Genomic DNA, 19,865 nt, shown 5'->3' with positions numbered 1-19,865 from the left:
CTTAGATTGTGGTTTATTAAACGTTATTGTGAAGAAAAAAACCGAATCCCCTCCCCAAGAACCATATCTGCACCCGTCCCTTCATGCCTCTGGGTCCCAGGTGAAGGAGCTAGACAAGTCCTGACTCTGGCAGGCTCAGTCCCTCGCAGATCCTGAGAGCTGGTACCTGTTTTACTTTTTCTCCCTCTGAAATCAATTATTTTATAGTCCAGGATAACATTGCCTAGTACCCTTCCCAAGCAAAGAATACCTCCAGGAAAGCCGTCAGCCAGGGAAGCTAAATATTTGGGGAAGGGGTAGGAAGTAGGGGCCTTTTCCTGCTTCATTGTCTCTGCCGCCAGTAAAACAACCTAAGTTCTCCTGTTTGGAGCTATAGCGAGGCTAACTGCGACCAAGGGTATGGAATGTTGCAAATACTAAGCCTTGCTGCCTTTTCTGAGTATTGGTAATAAAAGGTAAGACTGCCAAGCAGCCCAGCCATGGAACAGAATTGTACGTTTGTGAAAATTCCAAGTGAATTTAAGATACTTTTTTCTTTAAAGAGGAGAGAAGCAAATGTACATAATGTGTGTGAGAGCTTCCTGATGCATTTTTCATCACTTGTTCACCTAACCTGGTGAGACAATCCTGAGTTCATGTTGCTTCACTACCGCTTTTCTCTCCATTTCTTGGCCCAGAGCCATTTTTTTCCGGCCATGACTGCTAACACTGTCTCCATGAACAAAAGGTCCTGAAGCCTATCATGTCAGTTCCTTTAGCTACATCTCTACGAGTATACTTTTTTTTGTTAATCCTCTAACTTTTCCTGGCTCAATGGTGGCATGAAGTCTGGTAAGGTTTGTATACATTCAGATGCTTTGAGAGGATTTACCATTTGAAGACTGAGGCATAATAATAATGTTAATTGTTAAAGGGATGTTTTGTGGGAGGTTTTTGGGGGCCATATTTGTGTATAATTTTTTTCTCTGCAGATTTTTAATATAAAAAGCAGATTCCTAAGATAGCCCACTTAGAGATTACTTCTTTTATAGTGAGGGAAGTCGAGATTGCCCACCCCCAGCAGGGCAGACTGATGAAGCCTTTGTAGAAAGTGGCTATTTCAACTCCCCTGGTCTTGGGGTATCAATGGGCAGGGTGGTAGGCAAGGTTGGTCAGTCCACATAGCCAGTGGGGGAGAACCAGAAAAGCACAGCTGGTGTGCTTGGGGTTTTAGCATGAAAGTCCCATGTCCCTGGACACCCCTCAATCCACACACTAGGGCAAAACCCCATCTGCACCCTGGCCCTCCCTAACCTGGCAGGGGCCACTGAGACACCCTGATTTACCTTGCTTTTGTTAACCTCCCCAAGTGAATGACCCTGGTTCCTCTATGCTTTTTAACCTGAGGGCATTGTGTGATAAAGCACAGATACAAGGTAAGTGATCTCCATGCTTTGTCCTTAGGTTTTCAGATCTTTAAAGCTAGTGCAACAAAAAAGCTTTACTGCGAGTGCTCTTGACCAGAGGTATGAGAGGGGATGGAAGCTGATGAGGTGAGACCCTGAGCCGCCCACTCTTGCCATCTGAATGTTCTTCACCGTCTCTGATTTTCTTTTCTCCTCCTATAGACCCTCAAACTGACACAAGACCTACAGAGAAAAACCCTTTGCCAAATCTGCTCTCAGCAAGTGGACAGTGATACCGTTTACAGCTTAACACCTTTGTGAGCCCGCGCCATTTCCTAACCCAGCAGAGACTGTTAACGGCCCCTTACCCCGGGTGAAGCACTTACCCTCGGCAACAGAACTCTATCAAGTATGCAAAATCTTCCTTGTACGGGGTGACAGCCACCTGCCAGCAAAGGACAGCACCCTGCCAGCACCGCCCACCCTGTTCAGAGCACACCGTGAGCCCTCGGGCCATCCTGTGGTGTTTTAATATCGAGATGGTTAATGGGATGTTTTAAGTGTTGTTTCTGTGTTTGTTTTCCTTTGACTTTAAGTTTCTCACATACATTAACTTGCAGTCTTTTTATGTTAAAATGTTAATCATGCTTCCTCTGGCAAATTTAAAAACAGAAGGAAAATGTACCAGGTACGGTGCTGGCTTTGGGCGTCACAAGCGTTTATGGAACTCCCCAAAATAATGCATTACATAAACTAGAGGGGGATTTTCTTTCTTCTTTTGTTTTGTAGAAAACTCCTTTTCTAAAAACTGAACAATGGCACAAGTGTTTGCCGTGCACCCTGCCCTGGTCCAGGACGGAGCCCTGCGTAGGCAAAATGAATGGGGTGTGGCGTCCCACCCCGTGTGCTCGGTTCTGAGTCGGGGCGGGGGGGGGGGGGGGGGCTCGTCCCCTGACACCTGGTCTGCTGTTGTCAGATCAGTAGGGCCTGTGGTCTCCTGTCAGTATCCTCAGCTACCACAGTCAACCGTGGTGGTATGTTGGTTAGAAATTAGGATTTTTTCAAGGAAGAAATCACCTCAGCTGTCTGCTCATTGCCAAATGCCACTAACAAATTTAGTTTTAAGGAGAAAAGAAAAAAAAGTAGTTCCATTTTGCTTTGCAGAAGAAATGAACTTACAGGTGAGCGTGAAGCCTGCAGTGAGAAATGTGTGAAAAGTACGCAAGTCACTATTTCCCTAAATGCACACCCTTGATTATTTTCAGCCTTGCTCTGTATAATCTGACCTACTAGATGTGTATGAGTGAGAGGCAGTAGCGTAGAAACTGATTTTTTTAAATATATATACTCTTAGATTGTAATTGTACAAGTGACACAATGGAAGTGCAAGATAGGGCAGTTTTGACCTTTCCTCGCCTCCACTCTCCTGCTTCTATGGATTTCATTTTTTCTTTTCAAAAAGTTATGGTGCTGTATAGGTGCTTTCTGTTTAACCCGGAAAGTGTGATTATATTAGTTACTCTCTTTAGTAGACAGAATAGTTGGGCACACCTTTGGTACATATGAAACTGGTGTAATGACGCTCTGATTAGCACAGCATACGCATACTTCTCCAAAGTGATATATGAAGACTCTTTTCTTTGCATAAACAGCATCAGGCATATAAATGTATAAATATATTTTATCATGTACAGTACAAAAATGGAACATTCTGCATGGATGTTAGGAATACAGGCTAGTATTTCAGCACAGACCTCCCTGCATGAGTTCTCGCTGACGCTTGCACCGTGCAGTGGGCACTGACTCCCTTCCACCAACACAGATGTGCCACCCAACCCCCTGCACCGCATCACCGGCCACCAGGGGCCCCCTTGTGTACCTTGGCTTCCTAATTCCTCTGGGGGTGACACCGGTGGTGATAACAGCTCTTAGCATAATGAAAGTTCCATTTGGTGTTGTCACTCGTCTCTCCCGCCTCACTTGAGTTGTCATGTTTGAGCAATGGCCCTGTTGATTTCACCCTGCCTTTTACTGAATCTGTAAATTGTTGTGCAATTGTGGTTATAGTAGACCTGTAGCATATCGCCTTTCCTAAACTGCTACAAGTTTATAATCTTCATTTTGAAAGTATGTATCGTTTTTTCAAATATGTATTCTATTTACATGGTCTGCTTGTCAGTGAGACAGACTTTTGCTTACTTTATTCCTTTGTAATAATGCTAGCCACTTCCTTGATTCTTTGGTAGTCAGCTGTGCACAAGAACTGGCCAGTGTCACCAAAAGAGGGCTGCCTCTCTGGGTTCCTAAGTGATGCTACCCTGAGTGGAGACACAGTTGAGAGACAGTGGCAATAGCTCGGGGTGGGGTGGGGGATATGGGACACAAGGGAGAATCCGGAGTGCTTCCAACACGAGGGCCCTGAGAATTTCTCCCCTGAACTCAAAGAAACAAGAAAACTTAACAAAATAGCTGTTTGCCTTTGCAGCTTCATACCCCCCTGGAACTACTTTAGGAGTAAGAGAGGCAACCTTCAAATGTGTTTCGACTTTAAAATGCTGAATTCCTTTCAGACATGTGGCATCTCACTTACTCTTTTTTTCTCGATGTTTGTTAGATTTCAGGCAGAATGTCTTACAAAATGTCCTAGAACCAGATTATAATTTAATCTAAAACAGCTGAGGGAGGGACAGAGGCAGTATAAGAGCAGGATAGCCACAGAGCACATCAGGAAATGGGGAGGAAGGGGATTTTTAGGTAACTCTAACAGCATCTATACCTAGAGGGTCATAGATGGCTGAGATCAGGGCAGAGTCGAAGCATCAGTCCTAGGAGGAGTCTGGCAAGAATGGAGCAGTTAGGCCTGTCCAGGATCACAGCAGCCCCACTCTCACTCCTGGCCACCCTCTGCTGGCCACTCACCCAGAGGCCAGGCTCTCTTAGACTAGCTGGGTCCTAAGCCAGTCAAACTGTGCAGGGGTGCCACCTAAGCCCTCTGCCTCTTCTATAAAGACCCTACTTTCAGGAAGGGCCGACCACGTGGAGTTCTGAGTGTCACGGGCCCCTCCCAGGAAGTTTTCTGAGCATCTCAGTGGAATACTTAGTAGCCGCTGGGGCCTGGCAGCTGTAATGTTTGCATCCTAATAAGAACTATCCAAGGCTACTCTCAGCCCCTAAATAAGCCTAGGGAGCCTTCCCCTTTTTGATGAGAAGTTAGAAAGAAGAATGACAGTATAGAAAATGTGACCAGCACTCTGAGGCTCCCTTGTTCTTATCAGAGCTCCAAAACCAGTTACCTTTTACCAAAGTTAGACAAGAGCTTTACCACAAGCCTTCACTGCTCTGGCATGAGGACTGACCACCAGGATCCCACTAACTGTGAACAAACCTGATTTCCTTTATTGCATCCCTATGACATGATGATTGCTGAAATATAGTTTTTAAAATTTCAGAAGTTTGTCTTTCCTGCTTACAGGAGGAGCATGCACACACGTGTAGTACAGGCACACGTGTGTATGTGTGTTGTGTGTGGTGGTGTTTTGGTGTGTGTGTGTATGTGTGTCACTTCCCCACCCGGAGAGGACCTGGTGACTCACTGCTCAGGACAGATATGCCCAGTCTCAGGGTGTCATTACAGGTGGCTTCTGACCTTGTTAAAGATGGTAGGAAGTCTATCTCATGAACCCCACATAAAGAGGAAGGAGCATCTGAATCTCTTGGAAAGACTGTCAAGAGGAAAGCAGTCAAACAGCCAGGGCTGTTGTGCGTGCGGATGCCAAGGGCTGCTGAGGGGGAGTAAAAACGTTACCCTTTCTCTAAAAGCAGAAATAAAACCGTGACAGCTCTGAACTCTGATTTCTTTTTTCTTGCTGTGTTTGGAGAACGTTGTATGATTAGGCATAACTTCTTTTTTTTAAGAAAAAATTTTTTGTAGAAATGCAATCACTGGCAAAGAGGTACGAAAAAGCCAGTCTCTCCTGGAGACCAGGGGCTGCAGGGCACAAGGAGGGGAAAGTGCAGTCCTTGTGAAATCATGTCTGTCAAACAGGATCTTAACGCAGATGCCCAAGTCACTGAAAAGAATAGTCGGCTCTCTGTATACACGGTGCTGCATCTGAGAATTCAACCAGCCGTGGATATGGAGAGCTGACTGTGCTACGCTGTTTTATATAAGAGATTTGAGCATCCATGGATTTTGGTATCTGTGGAGGTCCTGAAACCGATCCCCCACAGATACCAAGGGACGACTGTGTATTATATTTGATCTAGATCTTTAGTGGGTCATATTTTATGCAATTTGAGTGAATATTTTCCTGTTTAGTTTTATTTGTATGTATTTTTCTTTGATGAATGATTGGTTCTGAGGCATCTGCCACACTCCAGAAATATTTGTGCGGCTGCTTAAAAAAAAAACACTGTCTGGTCACTTATTTCTCTAAAAATTATCTCATTGCCTGGCAATCAATCTTCTTTCAATATACTTTTCCTACACAGGAAATGTAAACAGATGTGAAGGAGGACCAGAAAAATTAGTTAATATTAAAAAAAATGTATGTTTTGGCTTCACATGTTTAACTTTTTTTAAGAAAAAAGTTGCATGAATGGAAAAAAAATCTGTATACAGTATCTGTAAAACTGTCTTACCTGTTTCAATTTCTTGCTCATACCCCATATAAACTAGAATTAAATATGGTGCATGGCCATATTCAAGCACCTAAGAGTCATGCAGTTGATACTTTGGTTTGAAGCACCTCATCCTTTCTTTCAAAGCGAACACTATCATATTGCATTCTTACGGAGGATTTTGTCTAACCATATGTTGCCATGAATTAACTCTACCACCTTTCTTCACAAGAATCAAAACCAGTTTGATTTGGGGATCTTCTCCTTTCCAAATGACATAGAGATGCAGTACTTAAATTTCCTTGGTGTTTGTAGATAATGCCTTGTGTATTCCATTTAAAACCGTAATCTAGTTTGTAAAAGAGATGGTGACGCATGTAAATAAAGCATCAATGACACTCTGTCTTACTCCAAGAAGTTTTTGTTCTCCCTCCCCCTTTCTTTAACCCCAGCAGTGAAACAGCTGAGTTTGTCTCAAGGTCTTCCTGTGGAATTAACTTCACAGGCTGGGGGAGGCACAGAGCAGAGATTTTATCCTGAGATCTCTAAACTAACGAAATGAATCCAGCAAACTTTTTCTCTGACCCACTTTTGACGTCCACAGGCAACCAGACAATTTAATAAAGCAGATTTACGGCGTTCATGGTGGCTGAGAGCCATTTACGGGCGGGCCCAAGCCACATCGCCCTGGAGGGACATTTACATAGGGAGGTGAGATTTAGACTCTGCCCTCACTGAGTGTCAGAGGTCTTGACCTATCAAAGTTTTAGCCCTAAGGAGTTCCTGCTCACGTGAATCCAGCAGATGAACATCAGTCATCATAGTGCCATCCTCCCTATGGAAAGTCAAACATGATACCTCAGGCTGCTGGTGGCAATAGCATAGATGTTTCCTCTACATTTAGAGTTTCTCAGCTAAGTTAGGGGGAACTCCACCCTACTGTAAAAACTATTCTTAGTAGCCTGGATTGTGTTTTTCCTTTTAATCGATGTTATAAAAATTATTTGGCTTTTGGGTTCAACGTCCTAAGCAGCACAAGGGACTCATTTCGGATCAAGTAGGTAAAAAAGAATTTCAAGTTTCTCCTTACCGTTGTTTTCATTACCCATAAAGGTAAACCCTTACCATCTTCTAGTATCAGAGCCATCTAGAAGGGATTTCATTTGAAATTGCTTCCCAGTTTTGATCTGTCTCCCAAAAGATTACAGCTGGAAATCCAACACCAGGTATCACAAGATTCTCAGTAGAGTATTCCTCCAAACCAGGTAAAAATTCAACTAAAAGTAATTAAAGTTAACTTAATGAACAACAGTTACTAAGTCGTCAAGTGTGGCAGTGGGTCAGAGGCTACTACGGGTACCGAGGGAACTAGGACCCAAGCCCCGCCCTGCATGAGTTTATCCTCAAGGAATCAACTGACCTGTTCCACCTTGAAGAAGAGCTAATTCTTACCCATTCCCCTACCTCAGCTTCTTGTTTAAAAGGAGAATTTGCACTGATTAAGCTAACTTCAAGGATTTGATTTCACAAATGTTTGAGTAGTGAGGGCAAACCTTTAATCTAGCACATGTGACATGTATTGGGCAAGTCATCCCCCAGCACAGCTGGATACAAAGGTCACAGGTGGAGGAAGGTAGAGCATAGAGTTCACAACCATGGTCTGCCAGACACTCCACCCTCTGTCCCCATTGCCACTCCCCTAGGATGTGGGACAAGGGAGGTGGCAACAGGAAAGGGGTGGGGAGCTGTCTGGTGCCCTGGGTGCCTCCCAGCTCAGCCTGAGATGGGCATGGGTAGGGGAGTGTTTGAAGGGTGCAGGTAAAGAGAACTGCGTCCCCAGGGGACCCACCCTCCCTCTGCTTCCATCAAAGAGAAGCACTGGTGCTGGGCTCCGAGGACTAGACACCTTGAAGCTGGAGGAAGGAGCATCCTTCCCCCTGAATTTTCCTCATTTGAACGTTAAAAGAGAAAAACTCTCAGTAATACTTAAGACTTGGAGAAAATGAGATTGTGTCTGTGTGTCTGTAGATCTGCCTAGTGTCTGTTACATAGTAATGGCTCAAAACAGCTTTTGCCCTCCTTCCTTGAGCACCTACTAGAAACACTACAAACATCCCCACTCCTACTCAGGGAGAAAAATCTGGATGTTCTTGTATTGGCACAGGCCCACTTCTGTGGTCCTACCTCCCTCCATCCCACCAGCCCCTATGATGTGCCAGGATGACAGAGAGAGCTGCCTAGTCTCAGGTCTCTCCCAGCAATGGCCCTACTGCCCACTCCAAAGGCTGAGGGGTCAGTAGCTCTGCACACTGGTGATTTTCCAGCCAGAGAGCCCCAATCCAGAAGAAATCACAGAAAACTTGGTTATGGTTCAGTCTGGGGACAGAGGCAAGGGACCTTGGCTTTCAACTCTTCTTGCATACAATTTTAACTTATCAAAGTGGGAGGGTGTTATTTTTATAAAGCTAAATGTAGTTTCTAAAAGCCAGGCGGAGAGGCTGGCTTTGACCCCGCTTCTGAGACCAGAGGGAATAAGGAATAAGGTGGGAGAAGGGGATTAGGGAGTAACAGTAGTGATAATGAGAGGACGATACTGTTTAAAAGGAATCTGATAAATGAATGATACCGTTGCAAAGTTGTGTCGTCATAACTTTGGGTTTCCATAATTTCCTCCTATTAACATCTTCAACATTAGTATAGGAATTATCTAATCAGAAAAAAGGAATAGTATGCCTTTGTTAAAATAATAATTATAAAAACTATATGTTTATATCAGATACATGCTTAAAAATGTAATTATCTAGTGCTTTTATAACATAAGAAAAGTAAAAAGCAAATAGAAATACCATATACCAGTGTAAACTGGCTGAGAAGAGGTACTAAAAGGTAAAATGCAAACATTGAAATAATTCTTGTGTCCTGGACACTTTTGGCCTCAAAGCTAGACTCAGGACCTCAACTGCTGGCTCCATGAATAAGCTAACACTGTTCCTGGGCCACTGTGGGTCCCGCTCCAGTAGGGGAGAAGGGACTCTTCCTCTCACCAAGATATGTCCATTGGGTAAACCCCCAAGTAGAGGACTATGCTCATGCCAGAACTTGTCCCCAGAAGACAAATATCCATTGTATCTGTCAATTAGGTTATGGAATTTTTTTGTGAAGATTATCTTCATTTGTTGCACTGTATTTTGAAATATTTTCAAAGGTAGTGCATTCACGATTCAAAAGTTAGAAAGCATATTGATACACACAGGGAATGTTCTCTTCCCATCCCTGTCTAGTTCTCTGCCCATTCCCTCCCACTTCAGTTTCTTGTGTATCCTTCCAGAATTGCTTATGCATCTGCAAGGAATAAAAACATAAATTCTTACTTTCCCCTTTTTATGACACAAAAAATACATTATACACACTGTTGGGTATCTTGCTTTGTGAATGATTTCCTCATAGATGGAGGAAATACCAGTACTTAGAAAGCCTCCTAATTTTTAGAGCTGAATAGTATTCCATTGTGTCCTTGTATCACAATTCATTTAACCAGCAGTCCTCTATTGACAGACACTGGACATTGTTTCTAAACATTTGTTATTATCAACAACACTGCAGTGAATAACCTTATAACTATATTACATACACATATCAGAATTTTTGTAGGGCTAACACCCAAAGGAGGAGTTACTGGGGCAAAAGACACATACATATTTGCAATTTTGATAGATGGACCAAATCACCCTCCTGTGTACCAATCCACAACACCAACAATAGATGAGAAGCCCTGGTTTCCCATAGCCTGATATTTTTTAAAGTTTTAAAAATTAACTTGCAAGTCTCTCTTTCCCTCTTCCACTCCCAGCTTCTTTGTTTGCAGTCCCCACCTGAGGTACTGAGGGCCTGGCCAGAGTGAGGGGTGGAGGATGGAAGATGCTTGAGGGGCAGACTCAGGGTGGCCTGGGTGGGGATCACTAGGGAGGAAGAAAAGTTCTCGGTACTTGAGTTGAACACCTGTCTGGGTGCCAGCACACTGAAGAGGCATGCTGCCAGCCTGCCCATCTAGTCTGGCCACAGACTCCGCCCCTCACGCCACCAGCTTGGCCCGCCCAGCTTGGGGTCAGCAGCCTGACCTCACAGCTGTGCTCCGTTACCTCCCAGAATTCCAGAGGAGAGCTGTTACCCGAAGGAAACAAGTCTGGTCTCTTTGGCACCAACCACACACCTAGACCTATTCATAGCAAGATTGCACAACTGGCTGGAGAACAGCCTGGCTGGGCATGGGGAGAGCTGTGCTCCTTAGCCCGGCCCTGACCCACTGATGCCCCTGCACAAGGCTTCCAGCTTGCAAAGCAGGGCTGTCCCCAGGAGGGGCGCGGTGGGGCTTGGGGGCCTCAAGGGTCTGACTGGCTCCTCTTCCCAAGTCAGGGGACTTGCTCCTCCAAAGGAAAAGCTCTGACACTCTCCTGCAGGCTGGTGCCCCACAAGCACTCCTCCTGCCTGGCAGTGCAGTTTAGCACCTGGACTGGGCGTGGGGGTGGGGCTCTCCTTAGTGAACACAGAAACCAGGAGGCAGGCTTTTACAGAAGAGGAAACTGAGTTACTGTTCAACTAAGCTCTTTTTGTCTCTATAGGGAGCTGGTGTCATGGAGTAGGGGAGGGAAACTCAACTTTGGATTGGGACAGACCTTGGTTGGAACCAGCCCTGCCATTCACTAGCTGAATGATGACAGGCGAGTCCGTTAACTTCTCTGGGCCTCTGTTTTCTCATTTGTGAAATGGGAATGAACAAGGCTGCCTGTGTCTCAGATCATGAGGATGACCTGAGAGGGTGCCCAGGAAGCACTGCAGCTCCTTTCCAGCAAGTTAGCAGCAACCCCTTCATCAGAAGTCCTTTCTCTTAAACAGAACCCTCCTACACTCCTGGTGGGAATGTAATTTGGTGCAGCCACTATGGAAAACAGTTTGGAGATCCCTTTAAAAACTAAAAATAGGGTTGCCATATGCTCCAACAATCCCACTCCTGAGCATATATCCAAAGGAATCTCTAATTCAAAAAGATACATGCACCCCAGTATTCACAGTAGAATTATTTATAATAGCCAAGACATGGAAGCAACCTAAATGTCCATCAGCAGATGACTAGGTAAAGATGTGGAACATATACATGATGGAATATTACTCAGCCATTAAAAAGAATGAATTAATATCATTTGCAACAACATATGGACCTAGAGATCATCATACTAAGTGAAGTAAATGAGACAGAGAAAGACAAATATCATATGATACCACTTATATGTGGAATATAAAATATGATGCAAATAAACTTATTGACATAACTGAAATAGACACACAGACATAGAAAATAAACTTACGACTACCAAAGGGGAAAGGCAGGGAGGGGGAAGGGACAAATTAGGAGTTTGGGATTAGCAGATACAAAGTACTATTTATAAAATAAATAAACAACAAGGCCCTACTGTATATCACAGGGAACTATATTCAAAATCCTGTAATAAACCATAATGAAAAAAATATGATAAAGAATACATATAACTGAATCATTCTGCTGTATACCAGAAACTAACACAATATTGTAAATCAACTATACTTCAATAAAAATGTTTTTAAAAATTTTTTTAAAAGTCCTCTCTTTATACACAGCCCATTGGCCCACATCCCATGGGGTGTTGGTTTTTCATCATATAAAAACATAAAACAAAATCTGACATATTAATGAACCCCATCTGTATAACTAGATTGCATAGCAATTAGTCATAAAAGGTAACCAACTTTAAGGTTTTTCTGTCCTTATCTTCTTTGATGTTCTTCAGGACCTGTTGGCAGTAGCCGCATACTGTGCCGTGGACCATAGAATCATTATCATCATCATGAAGAACTTAAATGTCCTGGCAAGACACAGTTGGAAAACTTGTTTCTGGTCCTGGCTCAGCCACTAAATGCTGTGTCGCCTCGAGTGAGTCATCTCCCCTTCTCTGAGCATCAGTTTCCCCATCTGCAAAGGTCACCTCGCGAACACTCTGTATTTCATAAGGTGTCAGGAAAAGCCCGGACACGGAGCACCCTATCAGACCACAAGGCAGGTTTCAGAACCAAAGATGCTGCTTTGGGTCAGGAAGTTGGCAAATGTTCATACATTCATTTTTCAAAGGAGAAACCGGGACAGAGTCTAAAGTGGGCTTAAAGACTCATGATTTCTGGTTGCAACCTACCTCTCTGCCCAGGCCTCCAAAGCCACACACAGTTAAGGCAGTGAGACCCTAGGGAGAGAGTTGAGGTAGAGAAGGCATCCTAAGGAGATGGAGAAAAGGAAAAGGACGGAAGAGGAAACTGGGGGTGGAGATGAAGGAGGCAGAGTGGGGAGGTGGGGAGTGGCAGGGGGAGTGGGGAGAGAGTGGCTTGTTCTTTGGTGCCCATTTCAGACCAGGTGGTGCACCCTAGACAGCTGTCAGCCCTGTAACCCGTCTGCTCTTACATGAGTCTCTCCAGTTTCCATCCTGAAGAAGTGAGATGAGACAGGGGCTCACAGGGGCTCACAGAGTCCCAGCTGGAAGTTCTCTCAGACACAGACAGGAGGCCAGGGCGACCCGCAGCTGGTCTGAAGGGTGCAGGGAGTTGCAGCATCTCGCAACCCGCCTCTATAATAAAGGTAGCCTATCCTCCGGCGTGCACGTACGCGTGTGTGCGTGCGTGTATGCGTGCGTGCGTGCATCTGTGCGTCCGTGCATGCGTCTGTGCGTCCACGCGTGCGTGTGAGAGCGAGCGAGCGAGCGAGCGAGAAGGAATGCTCTGACGTCGCTGTTCCCGGGTTGGCATTTCCTGAACAGATTTCTTCCTGACCATGGCATTGTCGTGACTGGTACGTGGAGAAGAATTAAAGACAACCTAACCAGGTAGTTTGAGGCTTTTAATTGCTCTGTTTGTACCTCCTTGAGTGTAAAAGTACAGCCCCAACCCTTGGCTATGCCCAGGGCTAACTCCACCTTTGGAGGTGGGTGAAGGAAGGGAATGGGTAGGCCTCTGGCTTTGTCTGTGTAAGTACTTTGCCTTTGGTAAGTTACCTAAACCCCTGTGCCTTAGTTATCTACTCTGCAAAACAGAGACAATAATAACCATATCTCATCATGTTAGTGTGAGGATTAAATGAGATATGCATGGACAGCGCTTAGAATAGATCTGGCACATAGAAAGTGCTTGCTACACTCACCTATATTTATTAGGATATTTGAATTACTCAGTAAATCATAGATCATAAATTTTTTAAAATTAGGTGTCTAAAATGTAACCATTATACCCTACCCAAAGACAAAAAAAAAAAAAAAAAAAGCAGATTCTACAAAATTTACCCCTTGGATCATGTATGTCAGGAAGGAGGGAGCTTACTGAAAATTCAGGATCCTTGGGTCCATTTCAAAAGTGCTGAATTAGAATCCAACAGAGCCTAAAATTTTGGCTTTCCGGACATTTAGTACACTAAAGTTTGAAAATCCCTGGTGGTTAAGGTGAAAATGCTCATCCATTTGGGGCATCCTCTGTAGTAGACAGAATAATGCCCCCCACAAAAAGATGTTCGTGTCCCAACCCCTGGGGCCTGTGAATGTCTTAGGTTATATGGCAAGGGGGGCTTTAGGTTGCTAATTAATGAATTTCAAAATAAGATTATCTGCCCAACGTTATCATTAGGGTCCTTAAATGGACTAGAGGGAGATAGAAGAGTTTAAATGCATAGAGTCCTGTAACCGCTACCATAATCACAATACAGAACAGTTCCATTGCCCTGCAAGAACTCCCTTGTGCTCCCTAACTCCTTCTAGTCAAATCTGTCCTGAGCACTTACCCCCGGTGACCACTGATCTGGTCCCATCCCTAGAGTTCTGCCTCTTCCAGACTGTCACATAAATGGAATCATATAATACACAGCCTTTGGAGTCTGGCCCCTTTCACTTGGCAGAAAGCATTTGTGATAGGTAGCAGTATTTCACTCCTTTTGTTGCTGAGTAATATTCCATTGTATGAATTAAGGTACCACAGGTGTTTATCCATTTGCCAGCTGAAGGAATTTGGGTTGTTTCTGAGTTGATCTTAGTTTAACTGATTCTTTTCCACGGGAGAGGAAAAATCTGATATAGTGCCAGTATGATAAGAGAGGGTAGGTGGTGAGTTGAAGACAGTGACTCACACATGGTTCCTGCCAATGGGTCACCTTTTTATCAGGCTAGGTTCAGCCAGGGAGGACTTAAAGTGTGTCATTAGAATAAACCACAGGTTCTCCAAAATCATAAAGATAACAGGATCTGACAGAGGACCTCTGAGTCTGTTTCTCACAAATAAAATGAAAGACTCTTGGAATGTCAGGCCCCCAAACTCACTGTGAAACCATCAGGGTGAGTCTCTCCTCTCTTGGAATGTGTCGTGTCCCCAGGGGGCAGAGGGTGGCTTCCACTGTCATCGCCCTTCTTCTCGAAGGTTTATGATGCTTTTGCCCAGCTGGGATCTATTTGATCTTCCAACAAGCCCAAGAGGGAAGAAAGGCAGATATTTTTACTTGCATTATTTTGAAGATAAGGTTGTGGGAGCTCAAGGAAGCTGGTATTTGTCCAAAGTCAACAAGAGCCTTGGTTGGGGAGAAAATCTGGGTCTTCTGATTCTCAGCCCAGTGTTTTCTCGTTTTAAAGTTTTAAAACCTCTACAGATGGATAATGCAAGAGTGGCGATTATCTCTTTAATGCACACATTGGAGAATCAACTCTTGCTCAGAGTAAGTGTTAGGGTGCGCATAAAGAGAACAGGGAGAGTTTAAATCACATCTTGCTGGCCCCCATGTTCTCATTCACAAGATGGGTGAAACAACTCCTACCTCCTACTGTGTTTGCAAAGATAAGAGGTCTCAGAAGAGCTAAAAATGCAAGTGATTAAGGCATACAATGTACCCCACAAATGGCAGCAATTATTAATTTGGTTTATTAGGAGAAACCTTAGAATAGGCACACCATGAACTCTGCGTGGTGAGTGCTCTCTGCTCTCAGCTCGGCCTGGGATTTCTGAGGCCCAATTTTCTTCTGACAGTAATGGAGGAAACCAAGGGGTTAAGGAGGAGGCCTGGAAGCTGGCACAGCTGGGGACCATTAGTTCCTAACGAGGGGCCAGCCCGGGAAGAAGGCCTAGGCAGCTGTGAGGAGGGGCGCTGAGGGTGTCTCCTTGGAGGAAACTTGGTCTGCAGATTTTGTTTTTCTTAATTCTGAACTTGGTTTTACACTCCAGAGGGGAGTTCTTCGTGTCTGAACGTGGGTTTTGAGCCCTGGCGCTGGTGGTTTTTGCAGTAAATGGCTTGCTGCTCCTCGTGGGGCAATATTGCTATTGATGTTGGGCCAAGGTGGTTAGGAAACGGGATCTTCCAAATGGGGACTTTGTGGTTTGGCCACACGGAGCTACAGTCTCCACAAGCACAGTTGGGGGTTGAGACAGTTACCCACAGGGTAGGGCTTAAGGGTAAAGTGGTGTTTCTCCTCGGCTCCACTGCTTCCCCCCCGCCCCTCAGCGTTATTATTATTATTATTACCAGTGTAGCCTGTATTCTGGCCTCAGACTCCAAGAGAAGGTTCTGTTAGGAACAGGCAGGCCCGAGGAGGCTCCTAAGAGCAGAGAAGCAGGAGACCAGGGTGCCAGCAGGTCTCCAGAGGATGAAATGTGTCCTCAAACTGCCAGTCTGTCTCCCCTGGCATCAGGCCCCCTTACAAGAGCATCAGTGCTGCTGGGTTGGAGGAGGGGCAGAGGGGCAGTGGGCCTGGAGAAGGCCTGGCACCCTCCACCTTCTCTGGGGAGCCTTCTCTGACTGCCAGGCAGCCAGCCGTAGCTACCTCTGCCCTGTCCCTCCTTAGCCTCCTGTCCTCCATGCAGGTCACACTGTTTTGTAGTTGTCACACTGTATTGTAATGACTCAGGTGGTTGGCTGTGCCCCCACTGCACCTACCACATGTAGCTGTGGTAGCTGCTGCACACCCCTTGATGGCGGGAGTGAATAAATCTGAAGAGAAGCAGCAGCTCTGAAGATCTCTCCAAGAACGAGCTGAAGGGGCTTTTGTCTAGGGAATCGCCTGCTCAGCATTTTTGTCCTGATGGAAAAGCTCTTGCAAAGCAGTGGCAGATAAGAGCCCTCACTCCTGCCCTTTGAGTTTGATTTCCTTTGAGTTTCTCCTTCCTTTCTATTCCAACTAGTCCAAAGAAGCAGTGAGCATTGGCTTAGTTTTAGGCACACGTGATGTTTCTGTTCACGGCACCACTGGTACTAGAGGTATCGCCCCAGTTGTGCTGTCCCTCTGGGTCATCCGGGTGTGCAGAAGGCACCCAGGTAAGCTTGTTCCCCAAACTCATTTAGCTTGTTCTTCCACCCCCCACCCACCCCAAGAATGACCTTTTACAAAATGTCAAAGTTAAACTTGTTCTTGATCATGGCTTCACGCCTTGTCCCTTTGATGCTGAGGTAAGAGTGCTTGTGACAACACAAAGCAAATTCAATTCTGGCTGTTACAAAGGGAAAGTTGAAAAAGAACAAAAACATTTAAGCCCAGCACCTCCTATGTGGCAGGTAGTAGGGGAGGGGAGGAGAGAATGTAGTGCTTCCCATGCGTCCATGGTCTAATCAGGAGATGGACCACCAATGAGGGTATAGTGTGAGAAGAGTTGGGAGGGTGTGGATGACCCAGGAGGTACCCAGATGGCAAAGCTCATGTCCCTCTGACATGCCCTAGTTCTCACGGCCGGCCCCTCTTCTCCTTGGCAGGTGTAAGTAGTGGTTCCCAGCCTGTCTCCCTCAGCAGGCTGGTCTCTCTCCTTCCAGGCAAGGTGGACAGGAAGATGCTCAGGAGCCAGTCTAACTGAGCCAGTAACACATTGCACAGAAGGTTTTATTTCCCCATATCCATTTGTTGATGTTTTCCTCACCCTCATTACCCAAGAGGATTGATTATGCACAGAACTGTGATGTGTGTTCTATGATCTGCCTAGAGAATTATCTCAGTGTTGGCCAGAGCTTAGCACTCTGAGCCTCAGGGGGCTCAGGCATGCATTCATCGGGACCCAGAACTCCTGGGTGTCCAGCAGGCTGGAGTCAGCACATTCTAGAAGCAGGGAAGAGCATGCCAGGTAGGGATGGAGGGGACAGCATAGCCCATCCCCCTGGGACTTGAGTCACCCTCTGCCTGAAGGCTTCTCCCACTGGCTTCTGCACCCTTGAGCCTCTGTGGGATCCTCATACTCCTCGACCCGCGTCCTCTCCTTCCTGTTGAGTTTCCTCTTGAAAACCCCACAGCCCAGGCCCAGAAGGCCCTGGCCTCATCTCAGCTCAGGCCAGAGAGAGGAATCCTGGGTCCTAGCTATTTTCAGAGCTAAAATTGAAGCCCGTGGTTTATTTCCTCAGCATTTAATTAGACTCCAGAGCGGCCTCCTTCCTGCCCAGGAGTGAAAGCCTGACCAGGGGGTTTGGGAGCTGACGCCACGTCGCCATGTCACAGTGGGGGGGTTGGGGCCTGGAGCATTTTTACAAACAGGAGGTTGCGGAGAACAAAACCGCTTGGCCCTCAGCCAGTTAGACTAAGTCGGTTGGGAGAGGGAGGGAGCAGGAAAGCGTTATATCATCCCCCCTTCTTTGAACTGCATCGTAAATCTGTGAGACAGGAAACGAGGATCCTGAGGGGAGGGGAGGAAAGGGGGTAGTGCCACAAGATGCTGGAGTGGCCTCGCCTGCCCTCGGAGCTTGGCTCAGAAGAGGCCCTGGGGAGGAGGAGGGACTCCCAGGGGGCTGGGGGAGGGGCAGTGAGGGGTCCCATCGGTGCCTTGAACACTTCCAGGGTCAGGTAGGCAATGGGATGACTGTAGGTGCCTGACTGTGATTTCTGGGCCCACTTCAGGTCCTCCAACTAAAACTACTTTCCCAGATAGTTTTTAGAGCTGGTAGGGATTTGAGAGAACCTTTGATGAGGATGTTGAGGGCAAGGAGAGAAAAATAAATTAACTAAAGCCACACAGCTAATGAGACCTGGAAGTGGGGACAGGTGTCTTCTGACTCGTGTCTGTCCGCTATGTCCCCTTCTTAATGCTGTTCCTTGGCTTTCATGGGGACACGAGCCTTTCAATCCAGAGTGAAGGTAAGGTGTCAAATGCAAATGCACTTAGGTGAAATGACACATTCATTCAGTTCACATTAAGAGCTAAATAATTGATTACTGAGGAGAGATTTTGATGAGCAGAGGTGCCAAGCTCCATGGAGGAGCACTTCTGACCACCAGGGTGGGAAGTCATCATCTGTTCGTGATCAATTTAAGGCCCTCCCAACCTTGGTGTTTCTGAAGGGGAGAGGTGGGAGGGAATGGAGACCTGTAATGTCTCTGAAATACAACCAGTTTCCTCCCAGGGAGGAGTGAAAACAAGAAACTTGGCTGATGAGCACCCATATTAATAAATTTTGTAACATTTCTCTGAAAAGATGTAGATATCAGCCTTAGGAGCACCATTACTGTTGGACTAAACTATGGTCACCCATGAACTCAAGGAAGATCCTATGTTTTCCAGCCTTCCTTCCCTTCCCACAGCACTCCTGAGGCTGCCTCTCAAATGAGGAATTCAACAGATGAGAATAGTGTAAGTCCTTCCTGCACGCTACAGGACCCTAAATTAAATAGGAGCCATAGCCAACATTTATTTATTTACTTATTTTTTTTGCCAACTGCTTCCCTAGCATTACCTCATGTCATCTTGATAACTATTACTATCATCATCCCCATTTCACAGTGGGGATGTTGAAGCTCAGAGAGGTAAAATAATTTGCCCAAGGTCACCCAGGAAGCAGTTGAGGCCAAGATTTGACCCAAGGCTACTTATTCTATGGCCTATGTTTCAACTACCCCAGACTGCTTCCACTGGCAGAAACAAAATGTTCTGGAGTATAGAGGGAACTAAATAGAATTTTATCCAATAGCAAGAACGAGGCTCACGCTGTTCATTGCCTTGGCTAGAAGATACGGAAGGGTGAGGAGTAGCAGTGATAATTGCTAAAATTTTTCATTCACAGTATATGTACACACACACAAAATACCCAGCATACCAGAAGATAGGAGCAGATAAGTGAAAACCAACAGAAAAAAATGGTATAATTTAAACATAAATGTTGAATCTCTTTTTAAAAGAATCAAATGAAAATTCTAGGACTGAAAAGAAAAACTCAATGTAAGGGTTTAAAACCAGATTATGCACAACTGAAGAGATGATTCATGAATGTGAATATAAGCCAGAAGGAAATATGCAGACGTCACTGCAATTACAAGATAAAAAGTTTGTGAAATACAGAAAAGAGCCTAGGGGATATATTGAACCCAGTGTAAACTTTGTATAATTAGAGTCCTGGAAGGAAAGGATGATGTAACAGAAGGAAGAGTTGAAGAGAAAATAATCTGAGGATTTAAGAACTGACAAACATGAAGCTACAGATTCAAAAAGTGCTACAAACCCCAAGCAGGCAAATACAAAGAAATCCACAACTACAGGCACATTATAGTAATACAGCCAAAGAAACAAAGAAAAAACTGTAAAAGCAGCTTGTGTTAAAATATAAATAAATAAAAATAAAACAAACTAAGAGATACAATAAGACAGCCAATTTTCAACGAAATCAATGGAAGCCAAAAAATAGTGAAATGACATCTTTAAAAGGCTAGAAGAAAATGACAGCCAAACTAAAATTCTATACCCAGAGAAGTTATTATTCAAAAATAAAAGTGAAGTGGGGAGAGTATAGCTCAGTGGTAGAGTACGTGCATGCTAAGCACCAGGTCCTAGGTTCAATCCCTAGTACTTCCA

At 45.1% G+C, this 19,865-nt stretch overlaps 1 protein-coding gene and 1 non-coding gene across 3 annotated transcripts in view; both read left to right on the top strand.

The window, feature by feature from the left end:
• Positions 1-6,406, top strand: part of FOXO3 (forkhead box O3) — a 113,073-nt gene extending 106,667 nt beyond the window's left edge. For both annotated transcript variants that reach the window (XM_010965391.3, XM_010965392.3), the window contains one exon: positions 1,608-6,406. The gene's annotated coding sequence lies outside the window, so the exon portion shown is untranslated. The remainder of the gene's footprint in view (positions 1-1,607) is intronic.
• Positions 6,407-19,792: 13,386 nt separating this feature from the next.
• Positions 19,793-19,865, top strand: TRNAS-GCU (transfer RNA serine (anticodon GCU)). The gene has a single exon. It is a non-coding gene; the product is annotated as a tRNA-Ser (tRNA).

This window comes from Camelus bactrianus, chromosome 8 (assembly GCF_048773025.1).
Source record: "Camelus bactrianus isolate YW-2024 breed Bactrian camel chromosome 8, ASM4877302v1, whole genome shotgun sequence".
Lineage (NCBI taxonomy): Eukaryota > Metazoa > Chordata > Mammalia > Artiodactyla > Camelidae > Camelus > Camelus bactrianus.
This window is presented reverse-complemented; position numbering and strand designations above follow the sequence as displayed.